Genomic DNA, 18,568 nt, shown 5'->3' on the forward strand with positions numbered 1-18,568 from the left:
CTCACGGGGCTGAAATACCCCTCCCTGCCCCGAAAAAGAGGGAAATGGGATGTTGAATGATTTCCTTGCACAAGGGCTGCACGGCCTGCTGAGCTGAAGGGGAGAGAGACGCTGATGATTTATGGCGATTCCTCCCGGCAGACTGCCTCGCCAACTTCCAAAAAACACAGTCACACTGTCCTTCACTCTGCTGCCTTTACTGGCATCCTGCTCTAGGTTTGCTGTGGCAAAGGCCTTGGAAATTACTCCGTGTCCAGCCCTTTTGGAGAAGGGGCAGAGGTGGTGGGGCTGCAACGAATCGCAGCGGAGTCATCGGGAGCGCGAATGGCGTAAATGCCAGGAAATATCCTCCTGCTGCTTATATTTAGTTACTGATAAGGCTGCACCGACCCAGAGCGTGCTGTGCCCTCTCCTGTGCCTTTCCTGCCCGCTGAGGAGCCGGGGGATGCTTGTGCAAAGGTTTCACTGATGAAAAAGGAAATAATTTCTTGCTGCATGCCAAGGTTATAATTGTGGGGTGGGGGGGGGGGATTTGCGCAACTGGGAAGAACCTAGTCTTTCCTTCATCTCTCCTGAGGAAATTGAGAAGCTGCATTGCCAAATATCTGTTGGGAGAATCAAGAGGAAGCAGAGGTGTTTATCCTCTGGAGGAAGTGGGAGGGCTCAGGGGTTGCAGCAGTGACATTATCTCAGTGCTGGCCATGCCTGGGGCCGTGCTGGGACTCTCATCCTGTTGTCTTGGAGGAGCAGGAAGCTTCCATCCCTAAGTCCTCTCTCCTGCTGGTGCCTATGGTGCACTGAGCCTCTGGGAGGTCAAAAACCCCGTGGGATCTTTTATTTTAACCTCTGCTTCAAAGACCATGTGTTTTACTGTGAGTTTGTGTGTGTGTCTTGCTTCTCAGCCATGCCCTCCACAGACCCCTCATTCAGCTTTTCCTGTTGACCAAAGGTGTGATTTTTTTCTTCTGGATTAAAAAACAAAACCCAACCAAACAAAAACACCAACACATAAAAACCTCTCTATGTGTCTCACCCATTCCTACGTCAGGTCAATGGAAATGACTCTCTGAATTTAGTCAGCAATTCTGTTCAGGCTGTTCTACTATCCATAGTTTGGGGATTAATCTTATTATCCTGCTTTTTGTCTGCTCAGGAGCCGTATGTGGCTCCAGAGGTATATTATATCACATAATTAGCATATGGGGCATGTGGCATTCCTTTCCCAGGGGAAAAAATGACTTGTGCAATGTTGTATGTTGATTTAGTGCTTTCGGGGTTTCCAGGATTCACTTTGGGTTTTTTTTAATATTTTCATTCCTCTTGGTGTGTATATTAGAGGGTGACAAGGGCTCACAGCACGTGTGCCCAGGTGATTTCATGGTGCAGGACCAGCTTCCAGAGTTCCATTTTCTCCGGAACAGAGGAATATTAAATTTACAGGGGGAGTTATTGGCAACAGTGAGGTCATTCTCCACCTCAAAACTTGAGGCAGAATGCAGAAATACGGGGCTAAGACCTGTGGCAAGTGAGTGGCCCCCCAATACTGCAAAGCAGAGTTGCCACAGCTTTCTCTTGCAGATGGTGTTCCCTTGGGCTTGATGGTTTTCACAGGATCTCAGAATGGTTTGGGCTGGAAGGGACCTTAAAGCTCATCCAGTGCCACCCTTGCCATGGCAGGGACACCTCCCACTGTCCCAGGCTGCTCCAACCCCAGTGTCCAACCTGGCCTTGGGCACTGCCAGGGATCATGGGGCAGCTCTGGGCACCCTGTGCCAGGGCCTCGCTGCCATCACAAGGAAGAATTCTCACCTTAGATCCAGTCTAAACTTGCCTTCAGTCAGTTTGAAGCCATTCCCCTCGTGCTGTCACTCCATCCTCTTGTAAATACCTGGAGCTTTGTCTGAAATGCGCACAAATCCCACAGATTGCACCTGGAGGTGGTTCAACCCCATATGGGATCTGGAGCAATCTGATCTAATGGAAGGTGACCCTGCCCATGGCATGGGGGTGTTATAGGATCATCTGTAAGGCCCCTTCCAACCCAAACCATTCTGGGATTCTGGGATTCTACCCTGGATCAGAAATGTGTGCACACAAGGTGCTTTGCCCTCTGGCAGCTCTGCCAGCTCCTACAGAGCCTTTCGAGGAGAATTGAAGAGGCTTTTAAAGCATCTGCTCATTTACACATAAAATCAAATTACATAATTGTAGCTCCTTTCAGAGTCCAGGGAACACATCCACAGAGCAGCATGATTTGGCCTTTAAACAGGAGCACTTTCACTAAATTGAATGGTGCTGGAGTGGCAAAATCTGTTGTAAATAATTTATTGCACTTGTATAACCACGAGAAAGGAGAGCAGGAAGGAAAGGGCACCAGCATTTGCAGCCAGCCAGATTGGCATCAGCCCTGGAAATGGATCTGAGCAGGGATCAGAATAAAACTGACAAAGGTTGTCCTTTGTGTATGCAAAATAACTAAAAAGGGGTGTAAACGCCATCCAAAATAAACAACAAATCTCGTTTTTCTTTCAGAGGCACCTCATGGTGAGGAGAGGGGCACTGAGGAAGCTGTGGGGCTGCCACAGCCCCCAGAGTGCCCTGGAGGGGCACAGGGTGACAGGGACAACACTCTGGCCCACGAGAAGCATCCAGAAGAGGAATACTTACCAGCAGAGCCCCAAAAGACCAGAGTTGGCAAATGAACAACCTCTGGCCCAGGGAGATACAAACCCTGTCTGGACCCCTCTCATACTCTGGTCCCCATCGCTCCCTGTGCTGGGGGAAGCATCTCACAGGTCCCCCAGGTCCCTCCAGGTCCTTCCAGGTCCCTCCAGGTCCCCAGGCACTGCCAGCTGCAGCTCCTGGCACGTTCTGCATGGCCACATCCCTGGCCCAGCTGGGCTCGTTCTGTGCCAGCCACTCTGACTTCAGTCCCAGCCCATCAGCAGCGGGCACAGTCTTCAGAGACACCAACTTTTCCTTAAATCAAATCCACTTCCAAGGAAAGAAACAGCAGAAAACCTCATTCTGGTCCCTTCCTGAGGCCTGACCCTTCCCTGCTTCTGGAGAGGTCCATCCCATGGGATGGCAAAAGCAAACCCATCTCTTGCTTGTGCTTGCCCATCCTCACCTCCCACCTGAAAGGAGTTTTAGTTCCATAACGTTTTGTTCCCAAACTCTACTGATATCTAATTTTCAAGGCATTGGAGGCAAGACCTCTGAACCCAACAGCACTGCTTATGATATAACCTTAAATCACCTTATCCAGAAAACTGGAAGGTTATTTCCCTCTTTTTGTTTTCCCCAGAATAATTTAAAACATCCAATACCTATCCCTGGATCCAGATACAGTTTATACAGTTACTCCTAATAACCTTCATAAAGTCATTATGTTCATTACCTAATAACATATCGTTGTGAGTCATAAAGTTTATTTACATTAGATAGTTTTCCAGGTATGTGGAAAGCAGCTCAGTTCTGATAATCAAACAAATACTTCAAAATTCAGGAAGTTGACCAGCGCACCAATTTTTATTTTATTTAATGAAGTGATACTCCTGCCAGGTCTGGGCTATTTCTCTGTACTTTACTGACTTGCAAGGGCAGTGTACTTTGTTCCTTTGTTCCCTTCATGCTACAGTAAGCAAAACCCTTCATGTTTTCTTTCCTCTTGGACCAAAAGGAGCCACCTGAGAGCTGCTCATGGTTTCAGAGGGAGCCCTCGGGAGGCTGGGGGTGACTGAGTTCACTTCACATCAGCACTGCTTGTGCTGTCCCATGTGGGTTAGCACAAGTCCTGAAGTCACCCTCGGGTCACAGGTGACGTGCCAGGGGCTGTGCTGTACCTCAGCACCCAGGAACACTCAAAAGGGACCTGTCCTTGTCCCAGCAGGGATCCTGAGCAGCCCTGCACGGGCCAGGTGATGCTTTGGGAAGGCTGAGCTGGAGCAGAGGCTGGGCAGAGCTACAGAATAAATTCGGGATTTATTCAAGGATCTCCTCCATGGATCCACCTTGGGCAGCACCAGAGCCCAGCCAGGTCTGCACCCAAATGACCCAAAATGGCCCCAAAATGCACGAGCGCTCCCGGGGCTCTCCCTGGGATCAGTTCTGCTCCATTGGCACCTTGGAGTTCATTGTCCCATTCCAGCTTTAGCCCAGGCAGTCCCACCCTGCTTGTTTTTCTCTCTCCAGCCCACGCTGTTTGTGCTCCTGGGCTGAGATTTGGATCATTTGTCCTTGGTGCCCAGCTGGAGCAGGAATTGTTTTGTCTCCCTGCTCTGTGCACAGAGCTCACCATCCCCTGATGTGAAGCTCAGACCCACAGACTAAAGCAGCACAGAATGTGAAAAATAGAAAAGCTCAAACCTGAGGCATCAGGGGGCAGAGCATGGCCTGACACAGCTCATGTGGTGTTGGGTCACCTCAGGCTGCTGATCTCATTTCTTTGCCTTTGGGTTGATAGGAAGGATTTGCAAATAAGGCAAACCTGCCTGGAAATAGACACCAAGGTTCTGTTCTGAGCTCTGCCACAGACTTCCTGAGACAGCGTGGGAAAGCCACTCCATCTCCTCGTGCTGGGATGGGGAGGGAGAGGGAATCTCTCATTTCTTCCTCCCTTTGTTCATCTCATCCTTTAAGACTTAATGGCTGCCTCTCAGTGGATGAGTATCCTGACTTTGGCCACAGCCTTTAGGTTTTACTTTAAAATAGACAATGAATAGTAATAAAAGCAGCCATTAAATTGCTATCACCAGATAGGAATCAAAAAGAAATTAAACAAATGGCATACAGCTGAATTTTGTTAGCTCTCTAGGTTTTGTGGAGCTCTTATGGCAGGTAAGTGTGGCAGGTTATTGTCATGGCACTAGAAGTCTCACTAATATTTGGGTTTTTTTGAAAACTTCATGTTCCAGAGTCAGGTGGTTATAGCTGAGTCTCACTTCCCACTGAAAACCAAGTTTTTCTGCTTTTAATGGCCCACAGAAAAGCTTTAGAATATTATTCTGGGAGGATGGGAGAGAGGTGGAGAATGAGAGGGAAAGAGGAGAAAGGCAGAGCAAGAGAGGAAAAGAGGAAGAAAGAAAAAGGGAAAGAGAGAAAGAGAAGAAAGAGAAAGAAAGAAAAGAAAAGAAAAGAAAAGAAAAGAAAAGAAAAGAAAAGAAAAGAAAAGAAAAGAAAAGAAAAGAAAAGAAAAGAAAGAAAGAAAGAAAGAAAGAAAGAAAGAAAGAAAGAAAGGAAAAGAAAGAAAGAAAACGAAAGAATGAAAGAAAGAAAGAAAAAAGAAAGAAAAGGAAAGAAATAAAAAGAAAGAAACAAAGAAAGAAAGAAAGAAACAAACAAAGAAAGAAAGAAACAAAGAAACAAAGAAAGAAAAAAGAGAAAAGAAAGAAAGAAAAAGAAAGAACGAAAGAAAGAAAAAGAAAGAAAGAAAGAAAGAAAGAAAGAAAGAAAGAAAGAAAGAAAGAAAGAAAGAAAGAAAGAAAGAAAGAAAGAAAGAAAGAAAGAAAGAAAGAAAGAAAGAAAGAAAGAAAGAAAGAAAGAAAGAAAGAAGGAGAAAATTGTTTTGTATAAGGTCTTATGATGTTTATGCCAGCCCTAAGAACTTCAGTGGGCTGATTCGTGGTTTCTGAATGGATATCTTTGGCAGCACAGGAATCTTACTTAAGACTCTAAACAATTATGTTCTGAGTCTCCAAATAAAATGGTTGTGCTTTAACAACAGTGGAAAAGTGAAAGGTTTGGCTTCTTTCCCTTTTGGATTAACAATGGCATGAATGGAAAACTGGTGCTGTGTGCTGCACTGATAAAAAGAGCAAACAGATTTGTCTCTTGCAGTGCTGGAGCACATCAGCCACGAGGACCTGAGGCAGATTTCATCTCACCCTGCTGGCCTGGGGATAGGTTGTGTTGTTTTTGCCAAAAGTGTTTCTTCTCTAAGCTAAGAGATGCCACTCTCATTAGTTTTGAAGACCTCCTCTTCTTTTAGTGTAGCAGTGGAAGATCACTCTCCCCCAGCCAGACTGGGACAAATCCCAGCCCAGGGCATAGTTTAGGTATCACAAAGAGGCAAAAAGTCACAATAACTGTTAAATATCCTTTGCTCCCCACAAGCAGAGCACTCAGTGGATCTTGTTCAGCATAAGAATTAGAAAATCAGAAGCCTCACACAGACTGTTTTCAGGGTTCAATGCAAGGTCTTCTGGCCATCCTGTGGAAACCAATGGATGTGGAGAGGATGCTCCATGTCCTGCTTTGCTTCCCATGTGCCCCAAATCTGATGAGAGCAGCTCTTTCACTAAGATCCCCCATCAGGCAAATCCATGAATTTTCCACTCCTCAATTATGACCATGAACCCTAGTCCCAGGTCAGCTTCGAGCCACAAACCAAATCTAAACTTATCTGGATGCAGACCCAGCCCCTTCCCCCCCCTCTTGGAACACGCAGGAATTCTACAGGCGAATTTTGGAATTTTCCATGGTCTGTGATAGTCTCTGTGGAGCAGCAGTGTGGGCAAAGCAAGCACGGAACAGGGGCTGTGGAGGCCCAGAGGAGTGGAAGCAATAGTTTGCTTTGTGGGTAATACCTTGGAAGTCCACGAGGCTTTTCCCTCTCTAGGGAAAACATGGGAAATCAGTGGTGGAATCTGTGTCTGTAACATTCTGTAAGGGCAGGGCTCAGCAAATGAGGCTGAACACCTGAGGGGCTGTGCTGAGACCCTTGGAGCTTCTGTTTTCTTCAGGTTTGAAACCTGAGGGAGGAAAAAAAAGGGAATGTCAGCAATATCTGCCCGATGTTTCCATCCTTTGGATTGTCTGCCTCCTGGGGGAGTTTGCCCTGTGCACATTTTAAGTAGAGCAAAGCATCCCCAGTGTGTGAAAACTCAGCCCTGCTCAAAGCTTGCACAAAAGGCTTCCCCCAGCTGCTGGAGATCAGCAAATCCCTGTGGCTGAGCCCTTCCAGGTGGGCTGAGTGACCAGGAATGTCCCTTTTACCATGAATCCTCAGCTCTTTGTAACCTAAATGTCCCTTGGAGTGTGTTATTTCCTGAACATATTTTGCAAAACTGTCAGACTTCAGATGTGCAAGCACATAAAAAACCCAGTGGCAGGGTTGGCTTGAGAAGCCCTGGGTGACTTTGCCCTGACATATATTCCAATTAAACACCACAAATGTTCAAATTCTTTGGCTGCTTTCAGGTCTTTACCTGCCTTCAGATCTGGATCAGACCAGAGCTGCTTGGGAGTGATTTTCCTTTATCAGCTCCTTTCCAGGTAATTTACCAGCAGTCCAAGCTGCATGTTTACTGTGAAGAGTAGAAACCCCATCTTTCAGATAAGATTACTCTCCTCCAAGTAAATATTGGGCAGAACACAAGGAAGGGATGAAAAGTGCAGACAAAATGGAAAGGAAATGGCTGATCAGGCTGTTAGAGAGTTAGTTTAGGTTGATGTACCTTTGGAATTGGTTAGAAATGAGATTAGGACAAATTTCTCCCAATTTTGCCCTAATCCAGGACAAGTGAGAAAGCAGTTCATGGCTTTGCAGGACCAAGGGCAACGCTCTGCATTGGCCTGTGATCCTTTCAAAGTGTTCACCTGCCAAGATTGGTAGATTCAGACACTGAAAGATAATTTAGAAAGAATTTGGAGAGCTAAATGTGCCTGCTCACTGTGGCACCCAAAGCCTCCTGAACTGAAAAATCAAAGCTGTAAAATCCTTTACTCTGTGGAGGGGATGCTGCTCTGATGGGAGACAGACACCAGGCTTGCCCACCGCTCCCTTAGAGGAACTTTTGGAGGAGCAAACACTTGTAACAAGCTCTTTGTTGCTGGAAGAGTGCAGAACCTGGGAGAGAGACAAAAGGATGATGAGCTGCATCAGCTGAAAACCTGGGTGCTGCTTTTCCATGTGGTGCTCAGCTCCCCTGGTGACAGACACGTTATAAATACCTCAAGACAGACCCATTTCAGAGGGGTGTCTGCAGCTGTGGGGAAGCTGCAGATTGGAAATTCCAACTGACTTGTCAAAGGCATGAAAAATATTTCCCAAAGCCACTCTGCGCTCAGGGGGCTTTTCTTGAGCTGAGGCTTCACTGGTCTTCAGCACTCTGCTGTTAGAAAGGCTTGTGAGGGCTGCATTCAGCCCAAAAATTAATTAGTGCTGGAGTGAAAGCTGGGGTGATGTGAAGCTTGCTCTTGGAGCAAAACAATCAGACTGGTGGAGAATTGATGGTGGTTAAAGAGGTGTTTGGTGCTGTCATGGGGTTGTGGAATGGGGGGTCAGTAGCAAAAGCCTTCATTGAATCACAGAATGCCCTGAGCTGGAACAGACCCCCAGGGATCCCCCAGTGCCACCCCTGCCCTGCCCAGACCCCAAAATCCCACCCTGGGCATCCCTGGCAGCGCTGGCCAAAGGCTCCTGCAGCTCTGGCAGCCTCGGGGCCGTGCCCATTCCCTGGGCAGTGCCAGCACCTTTTTGGGGGAAGAACCTTTCCCTAAAACCCAACCTAAACCTCCCCAGACACAGCTCCAGCTGCTCCCTCAGGTCTTGCCACAGGTCACACAGGGAAGAGATCAGTGCCTGTCCCTCCTCCTCCTCTCTCGAGGAAGGTGTGGACTGGGATGAGGTACCTGAGCACTCCACCAAATGTGCTTGTAGGGTTTAAATCCCCCTTGTGCAGGTAGATCCTCCCTGGAAGAGCCCAAGTGCAGCTGGGATGGGCTCTGAGCAGCCTGGTCTGTGGGAAGCTGTCCCTACCTGTGGCAGGCAGCAGGAGCTGTGCTGGTGTGGTTATTTCAGTCCCAGGACTGCTGGGCTACGTCCTTTGAGCTTTATTTGTAGCATCAGCTTCATTACATGGTTGAGATAACAGGAAGATGGTAAAGCTCACGTGTAGCCAGTAGCAGCTAAAGATTGTTTTGTTACAGACTACTTCAAAAACTTTCTGGCTAATTGCTATTGTTAAAGCTTACAGATGATAGTTTTAGCTAATTACTAAAAGTACACCTACATTTATTTCACACAATGTTTGTCTTTTTTCTATTCAAGTACACAATACTTCATTATTAAGCTTAAAACCTTCTACTATCTTACTAATATATTTTCTTGCGGTCTTAAAATCTATCTTAGCTAAGCCTAAGACTCAAGTTATTGTTTAATGTCTTTGTTTACCATACCATTATAGCTTTTTTTACTTTCAAACTTTACAGCTACAACTAGTTCTAAGTTTTCTGTTCTTTCTGTTTCTGAGGCCTGTTTTCTCAGCCTTCAAAAAATCTTCTTGCTTTTACTATTTCCCACGTGAACTAGATTGTCTTCAAGGCTCCTTCCAACCCCAAGCATTTTGGGATATGAAGATTATGTCAGAATTCCTGTCCCAGCCTAAAATCAGAGAGACTTCCACCTTCACTAGCATGAGTTAAATCACTCCCAATACCATGTCTGAAGCATCCCCACACATTTTTTCCCATGCCTTTTGCTCCTGAAGGAGTGACCATCCCACCAAACCTGTGGTTGTCCATGTAGGTCCCTACCTCATGGGTGACAGAAATGTGATTTTATCCTGAACTGTAAATCTCCCCAGTCTAAAACCTTTCTGGGACACACTGACATTACCCCAAATGCAATTGTGAAGGCTCTTAACAGCCTGAAAGCATTTTCATTTTGGAGAGAGAAGGATTTATCACCCTGAAGTTCCAGCAAGCTCAGTTCCAGGCAGTGCAATACCCAGGACACCCCCAAAGGCCAATTGTGCAAACAATGGGAAGAGAGGAAATGATGCTGGAGTTTTTGCCTTCCCCTCCACGAAGACATGAATGAGAAATTTCAAGGCTGAATCATTTATTTCTGATAAGCCACTCTCTATTAATTAAACCTAATCACTCTAGCTTGGCTCCTGGTACAGCTGGTAAATTGTTACCAGCTTGCTGATGATGGTGCTTATGAGAAAGAAATCAGGCCACATTTTTATTGGGGTTATCAGAGATTTGCACCCATCACTACCTTGTTCCTTCCTCCACCACAGATCCCTCACGTGCCAAGTACTACATTAACTATTTATGGGGTGGCTGTTGCCTGAAGGGGAAGAAATCTCAAAAAAAAAAAAAAAATTGTATTGCTAGGTGTTTAACCTTAACATGAAATTAGAAGTGCTCTGCTTTAAAAATTCTGTTAGAACTTTTGGGGAAGATATCTTTATTTACAGAATTTAAAAAGAACTTGTTTACAGAAGAAAAGAGGTTCAATAAGTGCTTTTAGCAGGGTTTTTCCTCCTAGTTGGGCACTGGTGGTGCTTATATAAAACAAGAATGAAATGGTGCAATATTCTTTTGCTTCCATTTTTCTGCAGTACCACAGAATTCCTCCTGTCCAGACACACATTACCATAAGATTTGCAAGTGCACTTGGGGGCCTGATTACATTCACTGCCTGCTCTTGCCAAAATGTAAAGTAAATTGTTTTCATATATATTTTATGTGTTCATAAAAAGCTATACTCTACTTGACATCTGTTATCTGCATTAAGGCTTTTTGTTCAACTGGCCAAAAAGGAGATGGAAGTCCCTGGAGCATTTGATCCACCACAATCCACAGATGATGGTCATTTGTCGGGATGCTAATATGAAAAAAAATCCAATAAAACAAACAATCAGCCCTTGGACTTAAATAAAACAGCAGAAAGGGGAAGAAATACCAGGCCCTCCTCCATGATGCTCTCCCATTTATTATTTTTGTCTGTGTGGTCTTATGATCATAAATGTTGCCATTACAGTCTCCACGACTTTCTTGCATCTATCACCAAGACCTTCTGGAAAAGGGAAGGCAAAATGCAGTTCTTTGGAGGTCCCCTCTGAATTCAGATGCCTGAACTGAAAATGAGCATTGAGCCAGCTCAGAATTGCTGCTACATTTACTAGAACCAGTAATGTCCAGAGTTATTTCCCCCCTGCTCTTTTACAAGTCACGTGGTCCCATTTCTCCTCCAACAAAACTCTGGATAAATGAAAACCAGACTCATAATCATACATTCAATTTTATTACCTTGCCACTGTGTGAACAGGACAGCTTCAGAGATTAAATGGCATTTTAGATAAGGAGAGTGAGCAAACCATAACGGCTTCAACAACAGCGGCAAGAAAGAGGGAGCATTTAAATAAATGATTGTGGGCAAGAAGTATTTCATACAGTCAGAACATAATTGGGCCCATAACATGGCTGATACACTGATGGCCATGAAATTTTAATTACTTATGAGCCACTGAATGAATTATGCAGTCTCTGATCACTGCAGAATAAAGTTTATAGACCAGATTCACTGCTGGCACAAGTAAATACAGCTACATTGGCTTCCATGGAGCTGCCATCATTTGTTCCAGCAGTGAGCTTGGCTCACCATCACTCCAGCGTGGATCCAGAGTCCCTTGAAGTCGGTGGAAAGCGGCCTTGACTTCAAGAGACTTTGGATCATGTCTGGGGTACTTTGTGTTTTGCCAACAGCTGAATTAGTCACAGATCCCCATGCACACACACGTGCGTTATGGTGACACGTAGTGACCCAGGGCTGGGACTGGAAATGCAACCCTAGCAGCAAACACTCTATTTCTGTAACCCAAACCCACATTTGGAGCTGCTCCCCTCATATTTAGAACATTCCCACCCCCTGGTTTGTTTGTAGTTTAAATCCTTGGAGAATGTTGTTCCATCACCCCCTCAAATCTCTCAGTAGCTGCCTGAAAATTGAAACTATTTTGGATGAAGCTTCATCAGAAAAGATATGGTTATAAATGAACATCTTCTTGCCCTGCACCAGCTGTCTGTTCCCTAAGCCTAACTGTGAGCACAATATTCCCAAGAAAGCTCTCCTCTGACACAAGTTAGGCAGGAGAAGGATGATGAAGGACAAGGTCACACATTTTTATGGCTGGCTGGTAGAAGAAAGTTGCTGAGCTTGCGCTTCTCAATCTGGACATCAAATGTTATCCTCAAATGCTGTCCAGCCTTAGAGAGGATCCATCTGAGCAATGCAGTGTCTCCAGTCACCACTGAACTACAAAAATCCAATGGAAGTTCAACAAACTAATAGTGAGGTCCCGGCACAGGGTGCCCAGAGCAGCTGTGGCTGCCCCTGGATCCCTGGCAGTGCCCAAGGCCAGGTTGGACACTGGGCTTGGAGCAGCCTGGGACATTGGGAGGTGTCCCTGCCATGGCAGAGGTGGGAACTAAATGATCTGCAAGGCCCCTGGAAGAGATAAAAGGTCTCACACCCACCACCTCTCAGGTAGCATCAAATGTATTAAAAATGCCTGAGTTTGTATTAAAATGTATTAAAAATGCTTAACTGTGATCTCACCGAACTAAAACTCAGCTTTGACACCTCAAATGGACACCCCCAGCTTTGATCTGCTGGGTCACCCTTCATGTCTTGCTCTTCTGTGCCACAGCTTCCCAGCTATGAAGAGGAGTGGCAGTAAATCACCTTGGCTGCCTTAATGAAGCACTAAAACCCTCCTGTTCCAAAGGGCAGCAAAAGCAAAACCAGGCAGAGCTGCTGTTTTTTAGCAGCTGTATTCAGGTATGAGATGACTCTTTGGTAATGGTGGTGTCACAATGCAGGTTTAAAAATAGACACTTCCAGAATATGAAAGTCTGCAGACAAGCTTGTGAAATACCAGCTCAGTCACTGAACATGGATTAGCAGTGAAGTCTAAGTTCAAATTCCAGCTAAAAAAGCCAAATTTAGGGCTGTAAAATGTAATGTTTAAACAAACCTGTGTCTGACACCAACTGATCATCACCAAACAGAATTAGAGCTGGCTGAAATTCTTCTGGGTTAGCATGAAACTACTGGAAGTTTAAAGCTTTTTGTTGGTTTTGGGTATTTTTGGTTTTATTTTTTGGTTTCTTGGGGGGGGGGGTTTGTCACAATCTTGATAATGGGCTTATTATGGGGGTTGTAAAATTTCATTGCAGCTCATTCGTCTCTTGAACAAAATGAAGCTCGTTTTTCCAGTGGAAACAGCCTGGTCTTGATGATCCTTCCCTCTGTGCCAGAGAAAAGGTTCAGCTGGCTTTTTGGATCCGTTTTACAACCTCTTTGCAAAGCCAGGATGCTGTAGAGAAGAGGAAGCATGGAGCCAAGAATTTGGCCTCTGGATTTCAGTGACATTAACACCCAGAAAGAATTCCTGGGAAGGACAGCTTCCATGAGGGAAGCTGGAGCCGTTCCTCACAGTCTGGGGCTTGTCTGCACATGCAAATAAACACATCTGGAATAAGAGGAGCCGTAAATTCAGAGTGTGAGAGTGCTAAAGTGGAGAGAGTCATGTGGCAATGTGGTTATTTCTTTTTTATTTCTGCTGGGATTGCTCAGGGAAGCTGAGGCAGGGAAAGACACCCACATTCCAGTCCCCCAACATCCATAGGCAATGCCACTGTGGACTGAGTTGCTGGGAGCTGTTAAATGATTGTGCTGGAATAATTCCATGTGAATAGGAGCTCTCACTTTGCTGTAGAAGTGGGGAATGGAAGAAGTCTATCAGGGAATAAACTCAGCTTGGTTATTTCCTCTCACAGGGAAAGATTTGCCTGGGTTTGTGAGGTTTGTACCAATAAAATTGCCTGGGTAAAGCAATCAGTGTTTCATTAATGGGCATTTCACAGCTGAGTAAACTTTTTTCCAACATATCAGAAGGCTCAACCATTTCTGGGTTTCAAGACATTGGTTTGGAGTGGCTGTTCTGGCTTTCAAACTCTCTGGTTGCAGGAGAAAGGATCAGCTGTCATATTCACCCAGGAATATGTAAAAAAAAAAAGAGAATTTATGACAATTTTCTAGAAATAAAGCACAACTTCCCTTATACTTAGGTGCAGTTGATTTGGAGTGGAATGCAAGTCTCACTTCTGAAGCACTCCAGGCTGAGGGAAGACATTTATTTCACCCCCTCTTCCTTGCCTGTCTTTGGAAAGCGTTTTCCTTATTTTTTCAGCCATAAACTGTCATATTTTACACTCAAATCTGCAGTTGTAGAGATGCTTCATGTTCATGCAGAGCTCATAGGGCTTTCTTTTGTTGTTCACTGCTTTTTCAGGGCACCTGGGGTGCAGAACAGCTCTGAATCCATGGAAAGGAGCAGAGGGGCGAGGGATGGAAGAAGGAATTGGGAATTTCATTAGGAATAACACACTGACCTTCCCCAGATGGTGCTGCACTGGAACCAGAGTGGTTCCGTAACACAAATATCAGCTGGACACACTTGGGGAAGCCAGCATTCCCTAAAACCCGTGTTCCTCACAGGAAAGCAGCTGTTTGTCTGCAGCTTTCCACTGGCAAACGATCCAGACTTACAGAAAGCACTTTTCAGAGGCACTTATGGTGTACAGTGTTGTTCCTGACCTTTTTCTGCCATCAGGGTAGCATTTAGGATTTTTTTAAATGAAAATAACCATCTGGGTTTTTTTTTTTCAATAACTGGCAAGATCGGTCCTTTAGCATGAATCACCTAATTCATCCCAGATTTTGGACTTTGGTATTTATTTTGAGATATTTCTTATTTTGGAGCACAGCAAAGGGTACATTTCTCAGACCATTTTACCCATTTCATCCTGTAAAGAATGAATAACAATTACCTAACTTGAAGATTGTTGCTTAACCACAGTTGTTAAGTGAAATCATACTCTGCTCATGGTTCAAGTATACATCTTTGCAGCAAAGGAAAGAGAAATAAATTATGATCCTAACCAACATTGGATAATTAGATGCTCAATATGGGCAGGAGAAGGGAAAAAAACCATTGAAATTGGTCTATAGGAGTGAACAGTTTGTACTGCAAAAGCCAGTAATGAGTCCTGGAGCCATCTGACCTCAGTTAAGTCCTTTTTAATGTATAAAAACTCAACATTTTAGACTGAGGTTGGTGTGTTCCCAAAGGAGAGTAGATATCCAGGGAGGGTGGCCAAGGAAAATTTCATATTGCTTCACCCAATGGACACTTTCTTCTGCATGACAATCATCAGAGCATCCCCACAGTGCAGGATCTCAGCACCAACAAACCTCCACGAGCTGGTTTTGGTTCCCTGTCAGACACCTGGATTTCAGCTGGAGCTTTGGGAGTGCCAGGAATTGCTCCATTGTGCTGCTGGCCCTGAGGATGCTGATTTTGGGCAGAGCAGAGCAGACAGGTAGAGCAGGGATGGGTTTTGTCCACAGGGAATAATTGATGGCAAGATGTCTTTCGTACTCATATTTCCCTAAATGTGAGTACAAAAGACATCTTTTGTACTCATATTTAGGGAAATATACTTTCCTCCTCCCAGTGTGATTAGTGTCGGCCATCACATCATGGTTTGTGTGGATAAATGATTTCAGGGAATGGTAAAGAAATGAAATCATCAATTCTGTGATCTGGTGAGTGGCACAGCCAGCACTGAGGAATTTAAAACTTCATTGTCTAAAGAAAGCAGTGGAATCCCATTGCCCTGTGTGTACAAGAGCATGAATGTGCCTAAAAACATTTACTAAAAAGTCAAATGTTGGGAGGAGGTGCAAAAAGTCCCTTCCCTCTGTGCCCTGTGCTGACACAGGACAAAGCAGCCCCGAATGGGAATTTGTGACATCCTGGAAATGCTCCTGTCAGGCCACAGAGGTACAGGATGTCCAAGCAGAACCTTTGGCACTGAAAGGGCTCTGGTAATCTCATATTTGCAGAGAGTTTCTGTGAGCAGCCAAGACAGGGGAAGATTCCTTTATTCACATAATCCCAGCACCAGGAGGGCGAGCAGGACACAGCCAAGCAGGAAAATAACAATGGATAAGCAAGAGCTGGAGCACACACTGAGCTTTTTCAAACTCCTCCCCATCATGGATTTGTCAGAGTCATCACAGAGTCTTACCTGTTCCCTCAGGAGCTCGGGCTGTCATCAGGCTGACACTGAGCAAACACATTCTCAAGGTGTCAGGAACATTTGCTCAAACACAGGACTGGCATTCACTTTACCCAGGGCTTTGAGTCATCTCAGCAGATCTGGGAGTTGATTTCTGGTTTATTTTTTGTTTTAACCTGGCATCCTATGGAAGTAGCAAATGTTCAATCACATGGATGTGTGTAAGTGTGTTTGGGGTTTTTTTTCTCTCTGTTTTCCCATCCCCTCCCCCAGTATATTTTACACTTAATGGCTATTTTCTCTCCTAGTTCTAGTCAGAAAATTAGAGAACCATGTTTTACTGGAGACCACTCTGTCCCCCTGTCAAATCCTTGGCTTCCCACAGGCATTGTCATCCCTTTGGGAGATGAAGTGAAACATTAGTGAGGGATGGTGGATTTTGACTCTGGCACACTCATCTTCTGCAAGGAAGCAACAGAAGTGAAACCATGCTTATTCAATCACCTGCCTACAGAGAAAAAAAAAAAAGAAAAATTAAAAAAAAAAAAAAGAAAATAAAAAGAGAACAATGAATTATTGAAGCCAAAGCCAAAGCAAATAATTCAGAAACAGTCCATGAGGTGAAATAAGTTCTCATTCAATTGTGGGCTGTAAAGTCCAAACAGTAAAGCTACTCTAAAAATGTTCTGTTCACTGATAGCTCATAAATAAAAGAAATGTAAGTATGTCATATTCCTCAGTAAATTTTTAAAAAGCAAATGATCAGGTTTTTAAAAAGTCTGACTTTTTAATAAACAGAGGCTTTACTTTTTAGACACATTCATGCTCTGCTCACACAGGGCAATGGGATTCCACTGCTTTCTTTAGACCCTGAAATTTTAAATTCAGATTCAGCAATCCTTGCTCATGGGTGAGGCAGCTTTGGGATGCTCACCAAAGTTTTGCTTTTGGCTCCCCATCCCATTCCTTCTCAGGCAAGGCAAGTCCCCAGCACTGAGGCTGCCACAAGCAACAAGAGGTGGTGCTTTGCTGCTGGTTCCTATCAGATCCACGTGTCCTGACATTTTCCCACTGCTGCTGATCATCCTGCCCCACTGCTGCCCTGCTGGGCTTGAAAAGGGCAGTGGAAGTTACACCTGCACAACAGCAGGAGGGAAAACATCAGCTCATTCCAGAGCAAGGCTGCTTTCTCAAGCTGAAGTCAATAAATGTTAATTTTATGTATGTACATAACACTGCTGTAGAGTCTCTCACTGGCTAATGAAGATTAGTCTTTATTTTGGAAAAGGTTTCCAGTGGTTTCATAGAATTAACAACATTGGAAGAGACCTTAAAATCATCCAGTCTCACCATCACCCAGCAGCACCAGCATCACCCCAAACCCTGTCCCCAAGGCCACATCCAGACTCCTTCTGAGCACTCCCACAGACAGTGACTCCAAACCTCCCCAGGAGTTCATCCCAAGGCCTGACCACCATTTCTCTGACTTTTTTTCAATATCCAGTCTGAACCTCCCCTGGAGGAGTTTAATGTCTTTTCCTCTCATTCCTTCCCTTCGGACACAGCAGCAGAGCCCAGCCCCCCCTCACTGCCCCTCCTGTCAGGAGTTGTGGAGAACCTTTATTCTTTTTTTTTTCTGTAAAGAAACTGCTCTTCCCTTCCCTTCCCTTCCCTTCCCTTCCCTTCCCTTCCCTTCCCTTCCCTTCCCTTCCCTTCCCTTCCCTTCCCTTCCCTTCCCTTCCCTTCCCTTCCCTTCCCTTCCCTTCCCTTCCCTTCCCTTCCCTTCCCTTCCCTTCCCTTCCCTTCCCTTCCCTTCCCTTCCCTTCCCTTCCCTTCCCTTCCCTTCCCTTCCCTTCCCTTCCCTTCCCTTCCCTTCCCTTCCCTTCCCCCTTCCCTTCCCTTCCCTTCCCTTCCCTTCCCTTCCCTTCCCTTCCCTTCCCTTCCCTTCCCTTCCCTTCCCTTCCCTTCCCTTCCCTTCCCTTCCCTTCCCTTCCCTTCCCTTCCCTTCCCTTCCCTTCTCTCTTCTCCTTGTAGAGCCAAAATCCCAGAGAAAACAATTTTTGTGGTTCTTTTTTTTTCTTTTTTCTTTTTTTTTCCAAAGCTTTTGCTTTAAGATGTTTTTTCCTTCCAAGATAATCTGATGACTGGAACACAGTGACTGAGCTTTGGGATTGGTGTACAAAGGGATCAGGTCACCATCAGATGTTTCTGGAGAAGAATCAGCTCATTTGCTGTTGATGAAGTTGTTTTATAGTCAATACACAGCTGTGACAATTACTTTAGGAATTATCTGAGTCCTTATGTGGATAAAAAAAAATAGGGATGCTTGTTTGTTTATCAAAACATGGGTATTAGGGCTTGGCAAATGAAGAGTTAAAACACCTGTGCACTTTCATCCCAAAGTGTCTTAGAGTTGTAGGACACAAACCTCAGATCCATGAAGTGACTGCAAAAATTCTTGGAGCACACACAATTTATGCGTGTGATGAAACAAGAAATCAGGAAAAGTGGCGGAAAGTTTGAAATGAACAATCCATCATTTAAACACTTACATCCTCTCTATAGGGCTGCAAACCTGTGCTACCACCCAGCATAAAACAACCTGGAATTCTTTCCACAAATGCCAGGCAGACCCTGCCTACAGTGGTTGGAGAGAGTTTGCTCACTCTGTAGTGGGTAGAGGAAC

At 45.0% G+C, this 18,568-nt stretch overlaps 1 long non-coding RNA gene across 1 annotated transcript; it reads right to left on the minus strand.

Moving 5' to 3' along the window:
* Positions 1-14,862: 14,862 nt before the first annotated feature.
* Positions 14,863-16,669, minus strand: LOC140685102 (uncharacterized). Its single transcript, XR_012058311.1, has 2 exons — positions 15,892-16,669; positions 14,863-15,152 (listed from the first exon to the last, which is right to left on the minus strand). It is a non-coding gene; the product is annotated as an uncharacterized lncRNA (long non-coding RNA).
* Between the last annotated feature and the right edge of the window lie 1,899 nt (positions 16,670-18,568).

This window comes from Taeniopygia guttata, chromosome 1, assembly GCF_048771995.1.
Source record: "Taeniopygia guttata chromosome 1, bTaeGut7.mat, whole genome shotgun sequence".
Taxonomy (NCBI): Eukaryota; Metazoa; Chordata; class Aves; order Passeriformes; family Estrildidae; genus Taeniopygia; species Taeniopygia guttata.